This window comes from Sarcophilus harrisii, chromosome 2 (assembly GCF_902635505.1).
Source record: "Sarcophilus harrisii chromosome 2, mSarHar1.11, whole genome shotgun sequence".
NCBI lineage: Eukaryota > Metazoa > Chordata > Mammalia > Dasyuromorphia > Dasyuridae > Sarcophilus > Sarcophilus harrisii.
In genome coordinates this window covers 495447524-495474219 of record NC_045427.1, presented here as the reverse complement: position 1 = coordinate 495474219, position 26696 = coordinate 495447524, and the positions used below count along the sequence as shown (strand labels likewise).

Here is a 26696-nt window from a genome sequence, read left to right as displayed (position 1 = left end):
TTGAGGAGATATTTAGACAGTATAAAAACAAAAGATAGCCATAAAAAATATTTCAGAAAATAAATATGTAGGAGACAATAATGGGAATTTTCCCCAGTCTTAAGGGTCAATATATCCCTCTCCCACTCTATATTCAAATGAGGAACTGATTTAAAAAAAGAAACTTCAAAATGTGTCATAGATTTAAAGCTGGACCTCTTAGAAGTCATCTCGTTTTACAGAAAAATTGGAGTTGAAGAGTTTAAGTGACTTTGGTCAGTGTCACAGAGGTTGAAACTAGAAGGGAAGACATTTGGAAACATGTCTTTTTACTCCAAATATTATCCACTTCCCCACTATGACATGTTGTCTTTCTATTCTCTACCATTGTAAATCATTTATGTATGTTAGGATTGTGAATTAGACATCTGAGATTAATAGTTCTGCTTATTAAAGTCAGAGCAGGGGTGAGGGACAGAGAGAAGTTCCTAATAATCCTTGGGCCCCCAATCAGCCCCAAAAGATAGCAGCAACAACAACAACATCATTCTGTGGCAGTTGGTTGTCAGAGAAAAGAGAACCTTCAGAATTCAGAGAAGCTATTTCTTCTACAACATTCTATGGCAGTTAGTAATGTGAAAGGGGAAGCCCAAATACCCAGAAAGCTTTATACCTCCTATGCTAAGCATGAGGCATGTTTGGCCATAGTTATCTGGGTTCTACCTCTTTAACCTAATTAAATAATTTACTATCTTTGTTAAAATATATATTATATAAATTCATTTCAGGCAGGGATCAAAATCACATATATAGGGAGTTTTGGAGTATACTAAGAACAGAGCCTCCTGCTTTGGAACCCACACCCAAGTTGAAATGGACTTTTCTCTATCCCTCTTTATTCTCTCCCCCAGCCTCAACACAAAACACATAAAGAAATCTTCATTGACATGGAGGATGGGCACAAAGACCCATCAATCATATCTCTCAGTTGCCAGTCCATCCCCGAGAATTTCTAAGACATAATCTTGAACTATATTGTTTACTTCCTATGTCTCTCACCACCCCATATCCCAAATTAGAAAGCCAAGGGGTCATCCAGGGTGCTGGTGTAAGTAATATCCAGAGAAACAGAGGCAAGCAGAGATTGGTTTTTAATCTTTAATGTGGAGTTTAAGCTAGCTGACAAGATGCAACTCTTGTCCAAAGCATTCAGAGCAGACAAACTGAGGCAGAGAATTTATATAGTAGCTAACTAGGGTTTGCAAAGAGAATACATAACCTGAATATACAATCTTGTAAGGGAAACAAAGGCAGATAAAGGGGGGAAAGGATACTGGATAGATGGACAAGCCATAATTCCAGGAAAGGATCATAATTTAATCGTGACAGGATAGAGGACAAGATAAGGTTGAGGGCACAAGACAGTGAGGTGTGAAGTGTATTACTCAACAGGAGGAGGAATTATCCTAACAAGTATGAGATAATGCACCTGGAGTTTATGACACAATGGTATGTAAAGGTGGTCAAAGTTTCAAGATTTTCCCTGGGCTCTTTTTTTTTTTTTTTTTTAATTCAATTCTCCCAGTCCTAATGGCAAGGAAGGGGTGGGGTGGCCATGACACATTATCCATCGCTCAACACATCCCTACTTTCTCTAGTGAGTATTCAAATTCTTGAATCATCTTGGAGGATCTCAGCACCATGATTTTGACCAACTCCATCTGGGAGCAGATAACTCAAAATAAGATTAGAAAAGATTCAAGGATCTATGGCAAGAGCAAGGAGAAGGAGAAACAGTGATCCCATAAGGGACTAGATAAAAGTACCCTGACCCTGCTCCAGCCGTCTGGACTCAAGACTTATAGAGCCAGACTCTTCCTGATAACCCCAGAGTTGTTAACAACATTCCTTATTTAGGGTGGCACAGAGGCCTCCCATTGCAAAAATAGCAGATCAGGTCTCCTGTAGTTCTGGAGCACCATCTCAGCCAGGGAATCCAGTTTGAGATGGATAATTTGATGTGCGCTAGGTCTGCAGCCATTTGGGCACTTAACTCAGCATCTGAGAGGGCAGCATGCTCAGTGCTCTTGTGCTGGCCAATCCTAACCCCCTACTGGAGGGGAACTCCAAGGGGGAAAGGTGAAGCCTGAAATGGCTCCATCCATTCTCATCTGGAAGAATAGAAAGCAGAGGGAACACCCATCAGGATTCAGAAAGAATCCACACTTCAGGAGCCTGATACTAAACCACAGGACCCTTTGAGGATACTGAAATATTAATTCAGGTTATAGGACTGGAGAAGTGGATCAGAAAGACTAGTGAAAGCTGTCACAAGACAGGTGCCTATACTTCAGAGATTTCCAGGGGTGATTTTTTTGGTTGTTCCCAAGAACAGGTAGATTGGAAAGTGGTCTCAGAAATTGGGCAAGTCCATTAAAATAAGGGAGTTCAGAGTTAAAGCAGAGCCAGCAACACAGCCCAGCTGAGGTTTGTGTGAGGTTTAAAAAATGAATGTACAATTGGTAATAAACCAAGCATGGAATAAGGATAAAAAGGACTTGCAGGGAGGGCTTTTAAGATGAACAGGAACTGATGGCACTAGGGATGGTACAGACTGAACATGGTTAGGTGGAACCAAGGTTATGGGAAGGATTATTATGATGGCCAGAGTAACCTGCTGCTGAGGTTTAACTTTTGTCAAGTCTACTTTCCACCTCTCCCTCGGTTGCTGTCCTTTCCAATCTAATCCCTAGGTGAGTTGCCTGGAGTGTCCCATTCTTTCTAGTGCTTCTGGGAAAATCCACCAGCTTTCCTGGTTCCTTATCTCTTATCTCCCTTTTTGTTTTGTTGAAGGAGTCATCCAAAGAGGAATAGACAAGGCTCCAATTGTCAAGTAGCCATCTCACATATAAGTCCTGAAAGTAAATTAAAGTTCCTACACATAACACACGAATACAGTAGGGGTTTTCTACTCTGGAACTTATCCAGAGGTCCCTCAAATAATTACATGATCTGAAGGGAACATTGTGTTCAATTAAATAATGTAGATGCATTCTATAATTTTTGACAAGCACCAAACTGAATTGTTACTGGTGTAATCTTTTTCAGCAACATTTACTCAAATTTTAATCCAATATTTTTCATTCTAAATCCTAAAACCATTGTAACATGGGACTCACTCAGAATTTGGTATCCATTCATCAACCAGTTCCAGTTCCTCCCAAATCAATGGGATGCAAAGTCCATTGGGGCAGAGGCTCATATTCTGAAGCTACTTCCTGCTGAGAATGGGCATAGAGCTAAATCATGCAACAGGATCTTTCTTGTGGGGGAGGGGGAGAGAGATAGAGAGGTATGTGCTGGAACTGATTGAAGCATCCAATGGGTTGATCCAGGTCCCTGAAGCTGGTCGATACTGCTGTAACTTGGCCAAAATCTAGAACAACAACAACAAAAAAAAAAACCTAAATTAACAAATAAAGGTTAGAATAGTCTGAGATAGAAAGACTGGTCCATAAGGCCTGCTACAAGATGTGGAGAGGTCAGTATAAATTGGTCAGCACATGTTTGTCTCACAGGACAGACAAATGTTAAAGATGTCAGCTGTAGATCCAATAAACAATAAAATAGCAGTTAAGTCTCACATTTGTTCTGATCACAGAAATCCACTATAGGAGGAAAAAGGCAGGATCATGAGTATATATTAATATAATCAGTCAAAACAGATTTCAGGGCCTCAATCTGAGAGCACATGCATAACATAACACAGGATAAAGCAGCCTTAACTCAGTTTTACTTCAAGTAATTATCCCAGTAACAATCTCATGTAAGCCAGACTCAGGAATAATCAGGTGGGTTCTCATTCAAAAGAACACCACTGGGAAACTGAGTCAGAAGGATCCCATGTTGACAAAAGCCAAGGTCGACCTCATAATTCTTGCCCAGATACTAACCTGCACCTGTAACAATTCAGGATCACATTCATCTGAGTGGTTTGTGGCATATTTCTTTCAGATGGTGGATCACTGGCTTGATGACCTATCAGACAGCCATACTTGAATTTAAAACTCCAAATAATATCAGCTATAGTTACAAGAAATTTTATCTCCAATAGAAAATCTCATTAATCAAAACTTCAGATGAATCAAGCTCTCAAGGATCACATATTCCAAATAGGTATTGACTATGACCTTATATTGATAACAGTAAGATTCATCCCAGAAAGTTCACAGCTTATCTTTTATATCTAATTAAATGGTTTTAAAGTTCAACATTACATAAATCATTTTGTATTCAAAATGCTCAATACATAGAAAAATTCTAAATTGCATATTGTCTATATCAGAAATGTCCAAAGGGACAAAAGCAAAATCTATTATCTGCAGAGTCCTTTTAAATAATGACTCAATACAATCAAATTAAACTCATACAGAATATAGAGTATCCTAATGTCACATAAAAGAACCTTCTCAGAATTATCATTAATAATTTCTTCATTCTAAAAGAATATCAATTCATTTTTCTCCAATCAAGGATTCCCTATAAACTTTTGGAAATATAAAATAATAGGTACAAGGTTTATATAAAACAAAAATATCCCACAAACAATTGTGCATACCCTATCAGATCAGGTTAAAATCCTGCTCCAGGTACTTCAAGAAAGCTATAGATCACATTTGTTATTATATTCATTAAACAAGGAGACCATTATGCACTTAAAAAATAAACAGTAAATAATTTCCTGAAGACAAATGGAGACCTTGGTAGAAATAATCACTTTCAGAGAACTTGTGGTTCCAACAAGTCTCTTAAAAGTTTCTTGCATTGCTAAGCAGTGGAATCTATGATACAGCATCAAAAATGACCTTGCCTTAAAGTGGCCATAGACTTGAAAAATAAAAATAAAAACAAATATTCAGTAACACATTCTATCTTTCTCTCCCCTTATTTCCAACATACTGTCTCTCCACTTCTCTAACATGCTATCCTCTTTCCTTCCAACATGCCTTCAAAACCAGTAACTCTTAACAATTTTGGCAATAAAATCTACACAATTTTCATACATGATAGCTACATAAACATAACCTATCAAAAAATGGATAGGAACCCCATGTAATTCATAATTGTTTTGAATTTTTAACACGTCAATTAAAAATTACTTAAATAAAATCAATATTTTTCCATGTGATATTCTAACTAGATATGCATATTCAAACTGTCAATTGTTTCTGAAAATCAGTCTTTCTTGTGCCATGTATGTAAAAATCACTTTTCTCCTTTCTTCTTTCTTTTTCTTCAAAACTTTTGAGATCCACAATGTAGTTAATAGCTTAAATAACGTCATAAAGCTTATACACATGTTCAAAAGAACTGACAAAATTTAAAAGCCTAGCTCAGAGGGAATACAAACATGTGACCTCTTCAGGTAAGTTATCAGAACTTTGTTTTAATAAGCTATTTTTAAACCAAATCAAATCAAATACTGCTGCAAATTTCCAATAGTAATATTTCAATATTCAAACAAATTCCTAAGATTTTATACCAGAAAAAAACAGATTTAACATGTACCAGGCAATAGTAATTATCTCCCACAATTTCAGAATCACAATTCCAATTTAAACATAGTAAGCCCCTCAAAATCAATAGACGAGCCAATAAGCTATACCCTTTTTCCCACTTAAATAAGTTCCCCCAAATTCTAATTAAATGTTACAGATAAATGAATTACTATTTGGTTGTTTTTCAATACATTAAAAAAACTGGCCTTTAGAAGTCTTAACTAGATGAGTTGAAAAAAGGCTATTCCTTGCCAGAGTTTTTTTTAAAGCAATTGATATCAGCTTCCTTCGTTTCCTTTCTCACTTCCCCTCATTCAGAGTTATAACCCCTTCCAAATAAAATTTTTGCCCCTTTTTCTTTCTAACAGGCTTTTGAAACAGGTTGCTTTCCTGCCAGATTTTAAAGCAGCTACAATTTTCCCATTTAATAAAGAAGTTAACATTCATAAAATATTTATTTTATGCTAAGCACCTTTGCAATCTTGAAATGACCAATTGTCAGATTCCTCCTTCCTGGAGAAGAAGCAATCTAAACCCAGAATGAATGAAATTGCCCATTCCTTCATGTTTCCTACCAAAGTATGGTGTTGGCCATTCAAGGACGGGGGAATTCCAAAGGATCTCAAGAGCAATGTTCAGATAATTGGAATGGAAAAGAAAGGATTATTAATAAGAAGGTTTATAAGAAAGAAGGGTCATAGTCCCCTGTGCTGAGGAAAGAGAATGTGAGAGGTGAAGGACTTGGATCTGCTTCAATGAGTAAACTAGGGACAGAGAGAACCATGAGCAGAGAATAACAGGTGGGAGAAAGGAGGTAAAGAAGCAACTGGGAAGAATAAATCACAAATATCCTTAGGTAGGAACTTAGCATTTTTTTCTAATCACAACTAACCCTGGACTATATCAAATTTTACCAGTACCCAGAATTTTATGAATACCATGTGGCAAAAGGAAATGACTCCCAGAGAGAAGATGGCATAGAACAAGAATAAGAATGTTTTAAGGTCCCTGACACAAAGCCCCCATGTGTATATTTGACTTTTCCATTTAATTTCCAAGCTCCATTTTCTCCTTTCTTTTATCTTCTTTTCCAACTAGTCTACTCTCCCTTTTTCTGATTTTTCTCCCTAAAGTTAGGCTTTCCTTCTTGACTCCTGCCAACAGATTCCCAGTGCCACTGTTCATCAAAACAGTGACTCTGAAGACTAGAGATTACTGCTTCTACTCTGGCCATATACATCCTTTCTCCCAGAACCATGAACAAACATTTCTGGTCCTGTACCTTCAATTGAAGCAACAAATGTTACCCAGGAGTACATACAGGTTTTTTAAAAAAGAATATCCATTTTTCAAAAAATCATAATGGATTTAGGCTCTTTCAGTCTGAATAGAGCTTGAAAAAGTTGTACTGTGAATACTGAATTATTTGAAAGACTCTTGACAAGCTAATTGTACCTGAGTAAATTTAACAAAGGTTTACTTATATTTGGACAAGGTGGAGTGGGGTAGAGAAAGTAATACTTTCCAGTGAGTTGGTTGAGAATCCCTCATATTGGCCTAGGTGAACTGAATTAGTTGAAGGTTATTTAAAAAGAGCCAGAGTTAGCCTTTAGCTGGAGACATTGTGAATTGGGGAAAGAGCTTAAGAGGAAGCCAAGATATACTTGTAGAAATGGGATACTTCTACTAAAGACCATTTAATAAGATACTGAAGAGGGACCCCGAAACTATAACTCCTTGAAGGAGAAAATCTTCACCTCTGCCTCAGTGAGGGACCTCGCCAGAATAACAGTTTCATTCTTTTTATCTAGGTGGGTTCAGTCCTGAAACTCATTGAATTCTATTCAAATTCCAGCCCAACCTGATAAGCCAACTTGAGCTGTCCCAGCCCCCACCAGGTCTGACTTGCTCTGCCCGAGCTGTCCCAGCCCCCACTAAGACACTCAATATAATAGCTTCCATCAATGTCTTTTGCAGATGGACCTTGGCAGTTCCCTTTGCTGCCAGGACTTTCTGTCCATTGAGAACTGGGTTCTCAGTGCAAAACTTCATTTTCCATAGATCTGCCCATTGAAATAATATTATTTATTTTCCAGTGTTTTTCTCCATCCTCATCTATTTCCCTAATGAGACTTTATGCCTCTATCAGGATTTCTAACCTTACTTCCCAATCCCCATAATAAACCTCTTTTATCAATCTAAGTTTTCGGGTCTGTAAATTCTTTTACAGAGAATCTCTGTGCCACCAGAAGGGAGTCCTCAAAACTCCCTACCCTTGCACTGAATCCCAAGGGGGTATAAGGGAGCCAAATATCTCTTTTTGGTTCCCTGAACACCGAACTTGCCACTAGACCTTATCATTTAACTCCCTGACAATCAGAAACCCTAATCTCATTTTGGTTCCCTAAATCTAGACCTTATCAGTACTACCCTTTCTCCATGACTGACAAAAGGTTTCCTGAAGTCACACTCAGCAAAGGCCCCAGTGGCTGAATTGGCATAAGGTTCAACCTAAAAAACAAAACAAAAGACTAAACTTAGAACCCAAACAGGAAAAGATTTTTGTCAGGAACCCAAAGGTCTAAAAAGATTATTTTGTAATGTTGGAGAAACTGAGGAAGACAGAGATTAGAGACCAACTAAATAGTTTACTAAATGGAGAGATAAACTGATACTGAGACCAATGGATCCATGTTTGGTCCTAGGACTGGAGGAGACTATCATTTCAAAGAGTCCAGCACTAAGTATCAGAGGGCAAGCTTTTTTATAGGATAATAAGAACAATGGCATAATGGCATACCTGGGATGAGACAATGGTAAGTACTGGAGAGGTTACTGATATTCTAATGACATCTCAAATGGATAAACTTTTATCCTGTCAAACATTAAGAAGGAATGTCTATCACCTAATGATATAAAACCTTTATCTCATTAACCATTTTAAGAGAGAATGATTATAGCCTGGGGTTTTGGGACAGAGCAACTGAGGTAGACCTTTATCTCATCAAACATTAAGAGGGAAAGGCAGAATAAATAGGATGATTAGAGAAACTAGGTCAGGACATCAAAAGGGAACTGTGGCACAACAATTTATCCTAGACTGAAGGGGAAAAAATAAGAAAGGGGATATTAGCAATAAAGGATGCATCTGAGGATCAGGAATAATGATAAAGAAGGCAGATAGAAAAGGGAAATGCCCACGGGGACTAATACCTGTATCAAGTCCAATGCTTAAAAAAAAAAAAAAAGAAAAAGGCAGTGTATTTAGAATTTAGCTCAGGTATAGTGATAATCCCTCAATATCAAAAAAAATTATAGGTGTACTTGGAGTACAGTGAACATAATGGGAATACACAATACTTAATATAAGATGCTGACAGAAAAGAAATAGGAAGTTCCATGTGCTCAACAGTATGGAGAAAGGAGCTATTTGGGGAAGAGTTTGGTTCCAATTTGGGCTCAGTGTAAAAAGGATTGGAAAGCCAGGAGGGTTTGTTTTGCAATGGTGAACACCTACATAGCTTGATTTGAGGAGCACAGAACCCAATATTTCCAAAACAAGCTTATCACAACATTTGAAATTTCAGCATTACTAATACATTCCTTTTGATTTTGACAGATTTCCCTTCTTCAAGAATCCCCAATAAATTTGGAAACACCCCTGAAAAGGTAATACCTTTAGTCCTTATCAGAAAGAAACTCTTAGGGTAGACCTAGATAGTATTTGAAAGTATTCAATTCAATTTAGCATTCTTGAAAATACACAAGATGCTAAACTTGCATATATATATATGAAACATTTTCCCTTATTTAACTATATCACAGCAGCTCCATTTATGGTAAAAATTAGAAAATATTTTTGGGTTCAGTTGCCTCTGCTCTATGACTGCCCTCCCCTTTGTCCTGGTGATTCCATTCTCTCCTCTCAGTCTATTTCAACCCAGAATAAAAACCTGTTCTCCAGGTTATCTGATAAATGGATTCACAATTAGGGCATAATGTAGTACCTCTCCCTAGGTCATTTCTATTTTAAGGAAAGATTTATGCTTGAGCTGAATGAATGAATTTGACATAATTCCATACCAAATAGGTTGTCAGTTGTTCTACCTCTGAATATGAACTCTTAAGTCCCCTTTTCAGTTCTAACATTCTGGGTCTAAATCTACAAATCTCCACCAGGTTCTTCTCAGTGTTTGTCATCTCTTGAAAGGACTGAAGCAATCCCCCAGAGTCATTACTGCCCAACAATCAGAACTTTTTTAGGGCAGAAAATTTAAGAGGTCTGAATAGGGGGAAAATTGTTTCCCCCTCCTACCTGCCTGAACCCCCACAGATGTCTCCACAGATTTGGAAAGTCTTTCCTCTCCCTCTAACAGCTTTACAAACTTTTATTTCCTAAGTAGGATTAAATCCCTTCTCCCAGCAGCATATAAATAACCCCAGACATACCCAACTTGTAATGTCAAAAGAAACTGAGCAAGACAGAGATTAGAGACCAATTCAATAGTTTATTAAATGGAGAGAAATACTGGGATCAATGGATCCCAGGGCTAGACCAGACTATCATCTCAAAGAGTCTATCCCTGAGTATCAGGACAGCAAGCCTTTTATGGTATAACAACCATTAAGAGGGGTCGGTCATAACCTTAAGGCAGAATACGAAATAGGACAAATGGAGGAACTGGTCACCCCATTAAAAGTGACCTTTGTCATTACAAACTCTTCCTTTTCCCCCTCACCCCATACACAGCCACTTGTCCCAAGTGCAGAAATTGCTAGTTACTGCTCTGGCCATCCTAATTACTTTTGATAGTTAATTCTGTGACTAAACCCTCCTCCTTTTTTAGTTCAATTTTCACAAACTATTTCCTTAACTCTCTCGATCCAAGAATGTTTCTTGGACCCCCTCCCAACACAATTTTCTGCATGTAAAATTTTTTATTTCACATACTTATTCTTAGAGCACTGAGAATATAAGAGACCAATTCATATGAATGAATGTGTGTATTCTTTTTTCAATTCAACTAATGTTTTTTTAGCATTTGCTATGGGCCCCATAGAGTGATACAGAGCTGTTATGTCCCTTAGCAGGTCCTGGCCTGCCTTGGGCAAAACAAAGGAGATAAGATGTATTTCTCCTTAGCTCCTCTTTGAGTGTCCTCCTTCTGCCCAAAGTTCCAAGTGCCTTCATGCTAACTCCTCTGTTTATATCCCAGCTCTCAATATATAGGTTATTTCTCCAGCTGAAATTCCTCAAGGCACCAAACCCCATCCCTTTTATTCCACTCTAGTGTCCCCCTCCTTGAAAGTAAGCCAAAATATTTCCTTCTATTTCCCTTGGGCAGTGGTAATTTTTTATTCTTTAACTTGATTAGTTCTCAGATAACAACCAGTCTTTAATTCTTGATTTCCCACTAGAGATGGACTGAGTCTTCAAGAAGATCCCAGATACTGTCCAGTCTACAATGGTTGGTTTTCTTAGATTTCCCACTAGGGGTGGACTCACTCTTCTCAGGACAGGGGGACAGAGCCCCTAAAGGGCCCAATATTTGGGGAGGTAGATAATTGTTGGGGGGCCCAGGATCTGGTCTAGTAGCTGGGTTAGAATGAAAGTCATAAAACATGGACAAAAGATGATTTGCAGAGAGGTTCCAGATTCTTGAAGAGACTAACTCTCCACTAATGCTCAAAGTGGAAACATCTCTATGTGGCTTGGATAGCTGCTACCCATTTCCCCAAGCAAAGAGAGCCTAATAACTCTAGGGGAGTTCAAGTAACAGAGTCAGAATCAGCCTTTTGGAGAACCTAACTCATTAATCAATATTTCACTTACAATGTGACATACACTAAAACAACAAACTTTGAGGAACTTTGAGGAATCAGTTTTTTATTGAGTCAATAAAAAAATGTAAAGACTATCCTTCCAAATAAATACCAGAGGCTTCTATACCTAGGATATGTTTGTCAGACGTTTGGGAGTATTGTGATGGATGAAGATGTGATAAAGCTGCTAACTTAAACCCCTCAAATTGCCAGAGAACAGGGTAAGCAGTTGATAAGTAGCTTGACAGCATTCATGTCAAGCTGGAGACTCAGACTTCAAGGAGATGGCAGGTATGGGCCCAATTCTGATAGTTGGATGGGACAAGGGACACAAAATCTAACAGGAAGTGGCTTGGGGAAAAGGAACAACCACTGAAGAAGTTTATTTCCTTTGGATGTAAAAGAATGGAGGCCTTGGTCAATCGGAGCAAGAACTATGGAAAAGACAGGGATGGGGGCAACACCACAGTTTTTAATCTCACACCCAGATGCAGCACCTAGGAAGGAAGTGAGGAAGGAAGTGTATTCATTCCTGTTCTTCTGAATATCCTCCTTCCCACTTGATAAGGGCCTGAGAACAAGTCTAGCATCTGGGCTATAAGAGAGTTCTTATGGGGAAGGCACACCTTCCCTAGCCATCTCTGGAATCTCTGCCCTAGAGCATGAAATGATAGTCTATGGTCTACCCTGCTTTGAAGAACTTTTCTCTGGTTCTCTTCTGGGGACAGCTGTAGGCAAAGTTGTGAAGTAAGTGATGTTCGTCCTCAGTCCCTACTTACATATACTTTCAATGACCTCCCAGTCTTTTTCACTTATTCATAGCATCCACCTTTTCTATGGACCAAATTGTGTTCTCTCTATCCTCCCCCTTAACCAAAAGCTAATGTCCACAGCTATCTGTTGAAAAGGCCTTGATAACTTATTGCCTTCATCTCAAGATTCTAGTTCAAGAGACATTCTGCAGGTAAAACATACCTAGCTCAATAGCCTTTAGTGATTACAATTCAGTAGGAAGATGGAGGATGGTCCACACAAAATTGAAAGCAGATGTGGGAAGCCCATGGTGGGGGCTTTTACCCTTCAGAGGGACAAAGAAGGCAGTGGAGAGGGGAGGATTTTCTAGAAGACTTGGATGTTCACAAAGGAATCGGCCTGGAGAAGTATCCCCAAGGTGTATGTTAGCCTTCTCCCTTTAAGTTAGGCAGATGGAAAAGTTGAGAATTCTTTTTTTGCTGTTGTTTTTTGCATTCTCATGGGAGTGGTCAGCAGGAGACACTAAGGAGTCATTCACTAAAGGTTTCTTCTATCTTTGTCTTAAGGCATTCATTCATATACTCTGGTGAAAAAGACTGGTAATACCTTAGGATGTTGCTTTTCCTGAGAATATCTACATTTTAATAAGGGATAACCAAACCCAAGGAATGAAGCTCAAGCAATAATGGATTTTCAGACATTGGCTTAAGATCATTTTGAAAGATACTCTGGGGTCAAGGAGTACTTTTCCACTTTGAAATTATGCCATCTAGGCAGCTGTCCACTATACCAATGCAGAGAAATAAACTTTTAAAGAAACTTTTATTTCCTTCTGGAGAAATAAAAATATTCCTTTTATTCCTATTGCTCTTCTGTCAATGACCCCAGCTGTTCAATCCATGCACCCTTACCTAAAATAATTCGGCCTATCATTGGATTGGATTTAGTTTATTTCTCCAGCTTCCCTCCCTCTTCACCCTGGTTTGAGTGGCTGGCTCAGGGGCACAGAGAAGTCTAGGTCTCTAGAGAGAGAAGCTGCTAAAATTGGGGGCTAGGGAAAATGATTATCATGGTCATAGGCTTGCATGGCACTATCAGCAGCTGGATCTAGAAAGAGGCCCCATTGGTACCCTTGCCACTTAGGAGATTAATGACCTCATTTAGCCAGGTCCATGTCTTAAAAAGAGCCACAAGGTTAGAGTAGTCTCCACAAAAAAAAAAAAAAAAAAAAAAAAAGAGAGAGAGAGAGGAAGAAACTCTGTTTAAGTGCCCATTAGGAAAAGGGAGGAAGACGGCACATTCATTAGACCAAAGAAGCCCTGAGTGAACAGAAAGATCATCTTTTGGGGAGCATTAGCATTCCTCTTGGAATTAGATGCCAATTCCCCAGCTCATTCTCTGATGGTCATCAACCCAAGACATCATCCATGAAGGGAAGAAGGTACTTCCCCATCATTCCCATGATATATAGGGGACTATAGTAAGAGCTCTTGCGGGAATATTCTGTCTCTGAGCCCTGCAATCCTGAACTTAGTACTATAGGATAAACCTAATCAACCAATCATTGTAAGGTCTCTATCTAGAATGAAGTTTGGGGACCATTCAGTAGGTATTTCAGTGCCAATTTTTTCCTTCCTACCCCAGGACAGGAAGAGATAAGAATAGGGAAAGAGGAAACTTATCTGGAAAGAGTCTTTGAAGATCTAGAAGGGCACTGAAGGGTTGGTGAGGATAAAAAAAAAGGCAAAGAAATTGTGTGTGAACCCTTCTTACAGAGTACAGAAGGAATACCAGAGACAGATGAGGAAACAAGGCTCCTTTTCCATTCTTGTTTCTCCTACATCCACCCTCTCATCCTTCTCTTGAACATAGAAATGAGTCCTAAAGCTGAATGGGAAAGACTTGGATGGTCCTGGGCACTGAACCTTTACATTCCAACTTCTCCTCTCAAGCTTGTTTGGAATCTCAAAAGACCAGAACCATCATTGTTTCCACACTTGGAACCACAGAGCAAATATAAGTGAAGGACAAAAGGTCAGGCAACTTTTCAGAAAATATAAGAATTTGAACTTGGTCTAGCCACTTGGGGAAGCTACTTAAAAAGAGAATGGATTCCCTCAAAAAGAGCTCCAAGCCTAAAAGGAATCCAGCTCATAAGCACATGGCTCTGATACTTAGTAAGGTCCTGATCTTGAAGGAGGTAAAAGCCCATTCTTCCTTTACTCCAGGGTGGCCCCAAATCTGGAAGTCTTATAATAGAGCAATGGAGAATGCTTTGGCTACATAAACGGACCAGTTACTTTCTTTCCCCAATATTTAATAAGGTTTATTTCTCTATGGATCTGTTTTGTACAATTATCCTATGGAAAACCTAGAAAGAGTCCCTATCTTCATCCCTGTCCCTTTTCTTCCAACCCATTTACCCAAAGGCAATATGGCTACTTTATGGAGCTTGCTTACAATTTTCTCACAGTATCTTATTTGTTTCATCTGCTCCAGAACTGGGATTACACATAAATCCTGTCACCAAAACAAAGTTAGGAACTATCTCCTGGTCTCCTTCATCCTCCCAATACCACATTCTTTTCCCCCAGATCTTTCTTTTCTCAATTCTCATTTAACACTTAATTCTGAGCTCAAGAAGGGATTGGGCTATGTTAAAATGATTTGTTTTCTTGCAGCATTTCCTTCATCTGTAAGCAAATACACAACTTTCTAGATCATCATGGACCTGTCAAGATATATCTAGAGCTCAAAAGAAAGTGGGGAACCTGATGTCTACCAATCTCCATCATTCATGTCTCATTCATCTAAGAACCTCCTGACCCTTGCCCAAATTCTTTTCCTTCCTTTTGTTCCTGGAAAACCTAATTAAGTAGAGAAAATATGGGTTACTTTGTGATTGGTACTGAAGAAAAGACAAAAGTGAATTGAAACAGTTCTCAAAAGTCAGAAACTGAAGCCCCAGGGCCCTGGGTTGGGGAAGTCAGGGTGTGGAAACTTCCTGTGTCAGATGGAGCTGTTTTGCTGTCCCAACTTCTGCCTAGAGTCTGCTGTCCTAATTGGTATCTGCCCACTATTTGAGGCAGGCCCCAAACTTCACTTCTTCACTCCCTACTATCCAACCATCTTTTTGACCATTATCATGCACATATACTCTCTTATCCTCCTTCCTCATCTGCTCTCTCCATTTTCAGAATCAAATCAATTCTACTATAGCTCCAGGAAAAGTGTGTCAACTCCCCTATTTCTTCATTCCCAGGAACTTTTAAGACCAAAGTGGCTATTCCTGGTCACTCCTCCACTGTCTATTAGAATATATGTTCCTGGAAGGTTAGGAACTGTCTTAAATATTTGCATCCCCAGGGCTCTAGAACAATGTTTATCATTTGACCCTTAAGCAACTGGTGTTTTTTTCATTCATTTGTTCAAAAACCAAATCAACGGGGAGAAATCAAGTTTTAAAAATAGCATTCTTGGTAGAAAGCATACTAAAGAGTAAAACTCTTTCAAGAGTTTAATTTTCCCTTATCACTGAATCTTCTGTGAGCTGAGTATTTACTTATTTTCATTTTCTTCGAGTTTTGTTTCCTACTCTGTCTCCTAATCAATAGCTTAGGTGGGTAGAGTGAAAGTTAAATTTACATTCACTTGTTTCTATACCAACTATCTCAGATTCATCTTCTGTCTGATATACAATCTTTCAAAACATCCTTGACCCTTGCCAGTTAGACCAGCTTTAAGATACCAGGGTTCATTGAAGTTATCTTCAAGAATAACTTTCGCTATTTTGATTTTTGTCTTACATGCTGACTTTTAAAACCTAATTTCTAGTAAAACTACTCCACTGGATTATTTCTAGAAGGTTTATCAATGAAGAAAAGAACAGAGATAGGAGGAAGAGGGGTACTGATTGAGGTTAACCGAGTGACATGCTGGATACATCAAAACAGAATTATAGGCAACAATAGGAAATAAGAGAGTGAAGAGCCACTGAATATTACAGTAGAGAGGAAAAACTGAGTATGCACAAGAATGATGATGAAAAGATGATAAAGAGTCCAAAGGATATGAAATCAAAAGGTCCAGATGGAAGTGGATCCCTGGGAAGAGAGAATTATCTCTTCTTGTGACATAGGAGAAGAGGATGGCTAAAGATGAGATTTTGAGGTATGAAGGAAGTTAAAGAGGCACCAATAAAACAGTAAAATCAGATTTTGGGAGCTATCCAGGTCAGGAGATGGACAAAGACAAATGAAAAGTTGAGGAGGCAAGGGATTCTAGGATTCTAAAGAACGAATACCATTTAAGTAGCTCAGACTGGAGAAAACCTGAAAGAAAGACGATCAAGTTTTGATGAGGGTGAAGAGCTAGAGGGCCTCCTTCACGGGCTCTAGAACTGAAGAGGATTCCCTAACCCAAGAAAAACTGAAGGTGGCTGATCTCCTGCAGTCACCACAATTACAGACCCCTGGCCTGAGGAGCTCCTAAGATCCATACTCAGGAGTAGCATCACAAGAGGGAAGTGTGTGTGTTAAATTTTTACTTACTTTTTAAATTTTATTTTTAATTTGTGGAATAAAACAAATATTTCCATAACACAGTACAATACGTGTCTTGAGGGAGGGTGGAGGGTACCAGGAAAACCCTGTCCAAAAATATGTCTACCTGCCTCTGGAATGACACCAATATAATATTCATTATTTGGGTCTAAAACTATTATTTTTATATCTTTTCTATATAGATCGGGATCTAAATTAGAATTCATCTCAACCTAAAGTCTTTTACCATGTTCTTTGATGCTGTATCTTAGGGACCACTGTGCTTTCCATCTGACTTGCAACTGAAAATTACTAAGCATGTTGTTTCTTATTAAAATGTGAGTTCCTTGAGAGCAGGGATTGTCTTACTTTCCTATTTGTATTCCCAATGCTTAGCATAGTATTTTGTTTTATATTATTTATTAATATTATATATTATTATAATTTAAATTGACTCATTAATTCATTAAAAAGCAAATACTCTTGAGAGAGGTAACACCTTATTTAGGGGGAAATCATTGGCAAGTTGAAAAAGTAAAACCTTTCAAAGGAAGGAAACAAAATAAGTACCCTAAGGGGGAAGTATGGAAATAAAGGGGTGGGGCTAAAGGAATAGGAAAGAGATAAAATCAATCCCTACTTAGCAATTTTGCTTCTCTATGTGCAACATAATAAGGAAAAGGGTCACAGGAAAATGAGAACTCATATTTTAGCTTTGGAGAGATAGGAGAGTGGTAAATAAACAAGAGAAGGGAAAGACACATTTAAGGAGATTTTTGAGGGGGGAATGTTACAGCTATTTAAAAAGACACTAAAAGAGCATTATTTCTGTGGCCAGTACCATCTTATAAATTGTGGTTTAGTGTCCTAGGGAAGGTTATCTTGAAAAAAGGATTTCAGGGTCAGAATAAGAAGTGATAAAGAATACAGAGAGTCAAAGGATTCAGTGGTCCCCATCCCCCATAGCATATACAGTGACAAGCTCATGGGAGACAATAAATATTTTATTTATAGCAAATGGACTCTCCCTACAAGAAAGAAAGAAAAAAAACTTCAGGCCTTTAAGTTAGTAGGATTTACTTAGAAGGATTACAATATTTCCTCACTCTTACCCTCACTCTTATTGAGTCTTCAGTGACATGAAAGGACATGGTGACTGTGAATTTCTGATCTAACCTCTCTTTATACCCTTGCCAACTTTGATTTGATTCACCCTAATTCCTGACTCATCCTAACCTTAGATTAGCAAAAACCTCACAACCACCACTACTAATATCTAATGGTGACTAGATGCCACATCCATACAGGTGGGTCTAGAAGATTAACTTTCATTCATTCATTCAACATTTTTGAGCACCAATCTATAAGATACTGTTAGATATAGTGAGGGGATTTTTTTTTTTTTTTTTTTTAAGTATTAAAAGATTTGGTCCTCATGGTTAAGTAACTTAGAATGTAATAGAGAAGCTTATCAAGGATTCTGAAGGCTAGAGCTCCAAGAGAAACTGAACTGAGCATAGTAAAGAAAACTCCCAAAGAGGGCCTGATCTCCCCTAAAGAGATCCTGCCTTTCACTGATGCAGAGATAATTGCCTGTCCTTCACAAAAACCTTTTATCTTCAGTTTGCATTGATGCCTTAAAGGTCTCTACTTACAGAACCCACCCTAAAAGGAGGAGGAGGAAATGCAAAAAAAAAGGGGGAGCAAAGGGGTCAGAGTCCCTATTGGTTACACAATGCAGCTGTCAGCACAAAACTGTTTCATGCCAAGAACAATCAAAAGCATCCTTCTTGCTTATCTTTAGATTTAGTGGGAATAGCTACATTTCATGTCTGCCAATGATATTCCCTAAAAAGGAAAAAACCCAGACCACAGGAATTTTTATCACCATGATACTGAATTCTGCTGTGTTTATTAATCTTATCCTAGAAATACTTCATACCCCTAACTTTGAATAGTTGAATTTAATTAGAGACAGTCTATTGAATGGGCAAGAAAAATAACCATAATTTTTTGCCTTTCAATAGCATTATCTTCTGCCATCTCCTTAACATTTTTTTTCTCTATACTGTTCTCCCTCCTCAACTCAGATTAATCTGATCCCTGGGAGGAAGAGGAGCAAGGCTTCTGGGCCATGATGAAGAAGGACTCACCCGCTCCTCCTTAGTTATCCCTTCCCCCAAGAAAACAGGAGCAAAGTATTCATTTTGTTTATTTGAGAAGTTGAGGTTCAGGGTTTGGACACATAAAAAATTGGTATTTTAGAATTACGAGATATGTTATCTTGTTGTTCTCTTTACATATAAGAGATATGCTCTCTTTATAGCAAAGAGAAGGAGGAGAAGCAAAGAATAGAGAGCTTACCTAAATAAAGCCTTCAAACTATAAACCTAATGGAGGTTCATTCTGCTTCCCTTTCAGCTCCATTTTTCCTGTAAGTTATTTCCAACTTAAAACTTTTAGGCAGAGCAGGAGAAAGGCTGCTCCTACCACCCCTATCTCTTTACCTTCAGATGGAATGAGCATAGAGGGTAGAAATAACTTGCTAGCTGGACACACTCATACTCAAGCTGCACCATACCTGGGGTAAATTGTTGGGTGTTGAACCATTTAAACTGAAAGGGAGCAGTAAGAAGGACCTAATTGGACAATATTTGACATAAGGTACCACATGGGGAAGGTTGGTGTGGAGCCAGGAAACAGTCAAGGTAGAAGGCAGACCCTGTCATATCAATGCCCTGGAGTAGAGCTTCATTGGCCATGAGATCCTTATGACTGATATTAATTTCTGAAGTCAGTGAATAGTCTTGTAATTGCCCAAAGCATATATAGTATGACCAGCTTTATAAAAGGTGACTCTACCCTATACCACCTTGCAACTATGATTGTTGGCCAGAAGTAGACTTTATCCTATGCTTCCTGCCCCCTCCTCCTTTAAAGGGTCACATAGTCTTGGGGTAGGGAGAGCAATTCTACCCGGATCAGAAGGTTGAGGCCAAAGGTATTTTCACATAACCTTGTGACAACACTCTTTGTTCAAGTGGGAAAAAATCAGATTCACTATATATGATATGCAAAGCCTCCCCTCTCATTTATCTAGAGCATATCCCCTAGGCCTGGGGACCCTTCCTTTTCCTAGTTTCTACAATCTCCTTTTCTCCCTCTGCTGTTTTTTCCATGTCCCAGAAAGAAAAACCCCGAGCAATGGAGAGCTCTAGCCAGCTGAACTTGGATTGCTGCCTAGGAGCTTGGGAGACTCACTTGTACCTTTTTTTGCTCTTCTAAGAGATTTGGAGAATAAGATGAAATCTTGGAAGGCTTGCTCAGTGACCAAATAGAAGAAAATATTTCTAACCTTTTTTGTGAAGGTCCTTTCACACTGCTACTCAAGTCTTATCATCATTCTCAAACCTTGATCACAACCTGAGTACCTAGGGAGGCCAATGGGAACATGATGGAAGATACAGACATGGAAATGGAGCACACTCTACTAGAAGATGAGCGAGAGAGAGAAGAGAGAGATCATAAAGTAAAGAGGAGGAACTGCAATAATTTGATTTAATTAGGGATCTTTTACCCTTAATTTCTGAATTCAGTGAAAAGCATTCATACTCCATTTCATGCTCCTGAGAATGAAAGATACAAATTCCAGTGAGGATCAACTCAGGGGAAAAGGTACAATCTCATTTTATAACAAGCATATTATGTTACAGAAATTCCTTAAACTGTAGAGGTATGCTCCAATAAAAATGTTTCAGATTTTGATGAGCTTCCACAGAACCAAGAGTCTCCCAAAATTTCCCTAATGAGAAAAACAGGGAAAGAAGTAAACTAGGGAGTGTCTTTTCTTCCTAACTGCAACAATCATTATATGACAAGCATTATATGACATTGGCCTCCCTAGGTACTCAGATAATGAGAGAATGGCATTTGCCCAGAACCAAGAGGTCCCTGAAATTCCCTGGCCCTCTCCAGCCATACAAAATGAACTTGGGATCCTCTTTCCTCTCCTCCTAATTTCAATAGTCATTAAAAGAAAAGCACAAGTCTATATGGAGAGACTGGCATTTATTTGGGCATTTACAGAGGTCCCTGAAATTCCTTGATCTTCTCCAGCCTTACAGAAGCCAGCTTTTGACATCTTCCAAATTAAAATCCCACCTTCCAAAACGTCATATAAAGAACTGGCTTGGGACTTCTGGGAGGAAGATCCACTTACTGAAATGGAGGAATCAATTGAGATATCTATATTTGTAAATTCATTAGCACAGTGCCTGGCACATAATAGACTTTTAATAAATGTTCCACCCTTAACCTAACAGACACACAACCACCAATTCTATGCCTAAAGACAGAAGGGTAAGGAAGGGAAAGGGGAGCTGGGAAAGAAGGCATTTTTCAACTGTTATTACTTTTGAGAACTCTGGTATTCAAAGCCCCAGATACCATGCCTGATTTCCCATATCAATTCTGACAATCCCCAAAAGAAATCAGTGTACAGATTTCTAAATCTAAAAAAAGTAAAATCTCAAACTTAATAGACTTCTACCTTATAAGTTAACCTTTTATACCTTGGGATTCAAACATTAGTTAGCCTCAACTCTATTCAATATAATCTAATCTTTTGGGGATTAGTCCACATTAATTTTCTCCTTGCTTACTACTCTAAATGTGGGAAAACATTACCCATAGGCAAACCTGCCAGGTAAATGGATAAATTTCACAGTACTTGTTAATAATTGATTCTGCATTCAGCATATGACTAAAGTAGGAAAAAAAAGTTATCAGAACCCCAAGTAACATGCCCAGAATTGGCATGCTTGAGTAATCAAATCTCAACTCCTCATTCATTATTCAAAAGTGAGAAGTGGGCCCCCGCGTTACCCTCAACAACCCTATATCACCACTCATCACCACTCTTCAGTTATGTTCCAGCTCTTTTAGTTTTATTCTCCTGTACTTTGTGTTTGGACCCCCACCACACTTGTTTTGCCCTAAAATTAATTCTGATTCCCATTCATCTGCCCTTGTTTTGTAATAGTATTACTATTACATATATTACTCTTTGGATTCTTGCAAAAACTTCTCAGAATTTTCATTAACCCTTCCAATTCATGAGCAAGACATAGGCAGGTAGCATAGCAATAACTCTTCCACTTTACATTCAGAAATGACCTCCCTGGGCTATCAAAGGCCATTGAATCACAATCACTTTAATTTCTAAGACCCACAAGCTGGGGTCAGAGGAAAGGCTGTCATGACATTGAATATATTGACATATGCTCATAGTAAAAGCACAATGTAACCTACCCTTCAGAGGTTACTGATTGCCAGTTTTGCCTAATCCCAGGTCTTCAGAGATCTCTGACTACTCCCTCGTCAAGCAGTGGTTCTTGTGTTCAACAGATCGCCTGGACATAGCAGCTTGTGAGCTCAAGTCTTTATTCCACGCAATTACATCCTGCACTACTCCTGCATACTCTGCACTCCTATGCACTCCTCCTCCTCCTGGTTCTCACTACTTATATTGGGTCTATGAGGTAACACACATAGCCAATAAGAGAAGGAGACGTCTCCTGCTGATGATGTGTTCTCAATGCGGCCAGAGCTCTCACTCACAAGGTGGTCCCTGCTAGCTGCAGAGATCATATCCAGGCACCTCAGACATCAAAGCCTCTTTACTTCCTCTTATACTATGTGAAGTTCCTCTCCTGACCCTTACAACTCCCTTTTCTTATTTAACAGGGAGCACTCATCACATCAAACTAACTTTAACAACAACAACTCACTTAAAGAGATTACAAAATATAAAAAAAAATAGAACAAAGGCAAACAAAAGTTAAATAGTAAGAACAAGGCCCAACAGGGCCAAAACAAACAAACAAACAAACAAAACAAAACAACAAAAAAAAAAAAACATAGTGTTCAACCTACTAGTTTAAAAGCACTACCTACAAGTGGAAAATTGGGCAAAGCCTCTCCCCAGACCATCATATGAATAGCAGGAGGCCACGGGAGAAGCACAGAAGCCCATTGTCCAATTTTGTGAGCCTCTAAGTGTTGCGCATCCACCAGAGCAGTCCAATTCAACTGTAACACTGGTGTTGTGTTCGCCATCTTTGGTGTCATGTTCAGGAGGGACATGGCTGTCATCAGCATCTGAAGGGCTACTGACATCTGGCTGATCCTTCTGGGCCATTGTCAGGGACAATGTTGTCATCTGGTCGTTCTCTTCTTGGTTCCCCAGGTCATGGATGTTTCTGGTTGAGATCTACTCCTCTGCTGTTGGGTCTGCATCTGGAAAGACAAGAGCATACCTGGGTCCCCAAATCCTGACCCAACCCGGACCCTTCCAGATGCCCTTCCACATCACTGTGGAAAAAGGGCTCTTGTCCTTGTTGGCCAGTCTATTAGTTAGTTGCACCTTCTGCGTGTGCCAAAAGTGCATTGCTGGGGTAAGGTCCAAAGAATGTGAAAATTGCAGGCAATTGTATGTATATAATGATGCATCTAATAAGTGAGCCTGTGTGAATCAGGTAGAGGTCATACAAACCCCTATACTCCCTTTTCTTGTTTAGACAGGAGCATTTTGGGGGGTACAAACAGCCTGTCCAATAACGGCATGGCTGATAGGATTATATGGGATAGCAGTGGAATGGGCAATGTCAAATTCAGTGCAGAGGGACTGAAAGGCAGAAGATGTATAAGCTGGTCCATTACTTGTCTTAAGTGCGTGTGGGACTCCTGCAATGGAAAAACAATGACAAAGATGGCTGATTACATGCCTAACCACTTCCTCAGATTGGAGTGAAGCCATGAGGAATTGAGAATGTGTATCCATGATTACATGGATGATCTATCTCTCAATATGGATGAAATATATTTGCCAAATTCATTGGGTCTCATACCACAAGGATTCTTCCCTAGAGGCAGCACAGGATCAAGGGAAAGTTAGGCAAGCTGTACAGGCTTTTACTTTGCTCCTAGCTTCCTCTTTTGTTATCCTAAATTTGCAAATGTAAAGCTCGAGCAGCCTGATGATATTTAGAATGAGATTCTTGGGCTGCCTGAAATAAAGGAGCATTGGCTAACATGGTTAGAAGGAGATCTGCCTTTGAATTTCCATGGAAATGAAAGATATAATACTTATCTGGACACTTTCTCACTTGCTCTTGAAGTTCCTTAAAGAGCTGATATACACTGGAAGCTACAAATTTTATTTGGGCCGTGGCAATTCTTTGTATCACATATACTGAATGGGCCAAATCAGATATATTTACATCTCCTGGATGCCAATCCCCTAACATGATGCTCCAAAAAATCCTGAGTATGAACAGCTTTATTATTAGCATTTGAAGCCTAACCCTATTCTATCACAATTCTGACTTAGGCTACAATTACAATAACTCTTTCTCCCTAGACTCTTTATCAGGTCCACTACTTATTCTATCATGCTGACTTATTCCACTAATAATCATTGCTAGTCAAAACCATCTAGCCCATGAGCCTTTGACACGAAAAAAAATTTACTTAACTACACTTATTATCCTCCAACTTTCCCCAATCATAGCTTTCACCTCATCTGAACTAATTATATTCTATATCTTATTCGAAACTACCCTAATCCCAACCCTTATTATTATTATCTCCTGGATAATAAGTAAGAGCTAGAAGGATTACATACAATTCATTCTGCTGAGTGGATTGAAAAGGAGTTCTGACTGCTCTCTTTATAGTTAAATCATGACAGTATACAGCACAAATTTCATGTTTGGATGCATCTGTAAAGACAGTTGGTCCTTTAAGAGGAACCTTAGAAACGTTTTCTTCAAAAATCCATTGCCAATTATGTAATAGCCAGGTTATCTTTAATAGAGACCCGTATGTAAAATTTGGAGCCCTGGCCAATAAAATTTGCCACTCTGGAATGGTCTCACAGCATACATTAATTTGTGCGTTGTTATAAAAGGTATATATATCTTGTCAGGTCTTATTCCAGATAATTGTACTACCTGCTTAATGACCTTTAATAAGATTCTAGCCACAAGCACTGGGTAAGGAATAAGGCTTTGGTCTGGTTGTGCCTGGGGGGTCACCCACTTGATCACACTGTCTCCTTGGTGAAGGACTGCTATGGGTGCCTCTTTTGTAGCAAAAACTGATATTTCCAAGGCTTTTTAAGTGACTCTTTAAACCACATTGGATAAAGTCAGTTCAATGTCTCTCAAAGCCTCTTGAGCTTATTTTGTAATCTGGCATGGTGAGTTTAAAGCACTGACTCCCCTTAAAACATCATATTATGGTTATAATTGATAGGTAGTTACATCTAACATTGGATGCATCCATTAGATCTCATCAGTTTCTGAAAGTCATTTAAGGTGTTTTTGTATTATAAGCCCTTACGTACTTCATATTCTAAATATTGAAAAGGAGCATGCCTTTGAATTTTTTCTGGAGCTATGTGCAATTTGTAGTTCCTTAGTGTTTCTACAGTCTTTTATAGACATGCTTCTAACATTTGTTCCTCAGGTACACACCCCAAAATATCATCCATGTAATGAATAACATTATTTTTGGAAATGCTTTTCTTACAGAAGAGCAGCAGCCACATACATTTGGCACATTGTAGGACTATTTTTCATGCCCTGGGGCAAAACTGTCCATTCAAATCTTTTATAAGGCTCAGCTAAATTAATGCTGGGCACTGAAAAGACAAATCTTGTCATATCCTCCTTCTCTAGAGGAATAGAATAGAAACAATCCTTAATCCAAAGAGGCCATAGGCGATTGAGTAGAAGATGGAAGCCCAGGCTGGAGAGCTCCCATAGTTTCCATCTGTTCATTTGCTTTTCTTAAATCAGTCAACATCCTCCATTTTCCACATTTCTTTCTTACAACAAACACAGGGGAATTCCAAAGACTTAGAAAAAAGATTATAAATGTCCTTGGTCAAGTTGCTCCTGTACTATATCTAATAAGGCCTGATTTTTTCCACTGGTTAAAATGTCTCTTCCCCACAGATTGATGGGGATTTTTTTTAACTACCAAAGGAATAAAAACTCCTGTTTCACCTTCAAAAGTCCATCTGAAAGGGGTAGCACTAATTTCCACTGCTATTGATCCTCCTATGCCAGGCATTTAGATTCCTGCCTTAATCTCTGGCCAGTAACTGAGCCAGCTGGAACCTCTAATGACTGTACGATCTGCAATAGTGTCTACCAATCCTTCTAATGGTGTGCCATTTACATAGATAGTGAGCATAGGATAGGTCAGTTGTAATAGCCACAGTCCAGAACATTCCTGGATTACGTTGTTAGGAGTCGAAATCTGGGCAAACATCACCAAATTGCCTATTAGGAGTATTTATCAGTAAACTTGATGCTACTACTTCTCCTGGGTGATGTCACACATTGTCTACCTGTATTAGTAACTGGGATATTATCTATACATTCCCCTGTTTCCCACATCAGTGTACAGATAAACACTGTTTTGTAAGCACTCTCAGGAGGCGAAACAGTCAAGCTGACTGTGTGTGGAGGCAAAGGCCAAACAGGGACAAATTTCAACTCTCCAGGAATCTCAATAGTCCCAATGACATACAGCTCTATTCTCCCTATTAGCAATCCCTTCCCCCCACAGGCTTGCTTAAAAACAGCAGTTGCAATCAAGCCCAAGTGTTTTTTGCCTGGGGCCCTGCAGCTGAGCCCCACCTCTTCTAATGAGAGCACAGGGGGTGGGCAAAACTGCCTTATGGGCAGTGCTGATGGTGTCATTGCCCTTCCCACTCCTCCTCCTCCCACCCACGAAGGCTGACTTGAGAGGAGGGTCTGGAGATAGGGAATACAAACTGAAACCAAGCTTTGAATGTAAAAAAGATCACACCCCTTCTCTTCAGCAAAGTACCTGATGTACTTAATTCCTTTTCTGTCCAACTCGCCATGGTAATTAAGATACTTAAATCTTTTCTCTGTGCCTTGTCCTGTAGATCTCTTAGAGCAGTAGCAAACTACATAAATCAGTAAAATGCTAAAAAAAAAAAAAA

General features: G+C 38.9%; 1 long non-coding RNA gene across 2 annotated transcripts; it reads left to right on the top strand.

The window, feature by feature from the left end:
- Nucleotides 1-515: 515 nt before the first annotated feature.
- LOC116421818 lies at nucleotides 516-16992 on the top strand. 2 transcript variants are annotated; one of them, XR_004232356.1, is made up of 4 exons: nucleotides 516-1488; nucleotides 9157-9206; nucleotides 10956-11005; nucleotides 16858-16992. It is a non-coding gene; the product is annotated as an uncharacterized LOC116421818 (long non-coding RNA). The 2 variants fall into 2 exon arrangements; XR_004232355.1 differs by having other exon boundaries at nucleotides 10956-16992.
- Nucleotides 16993-26696: the final 9704 nt, after the last annotated feature.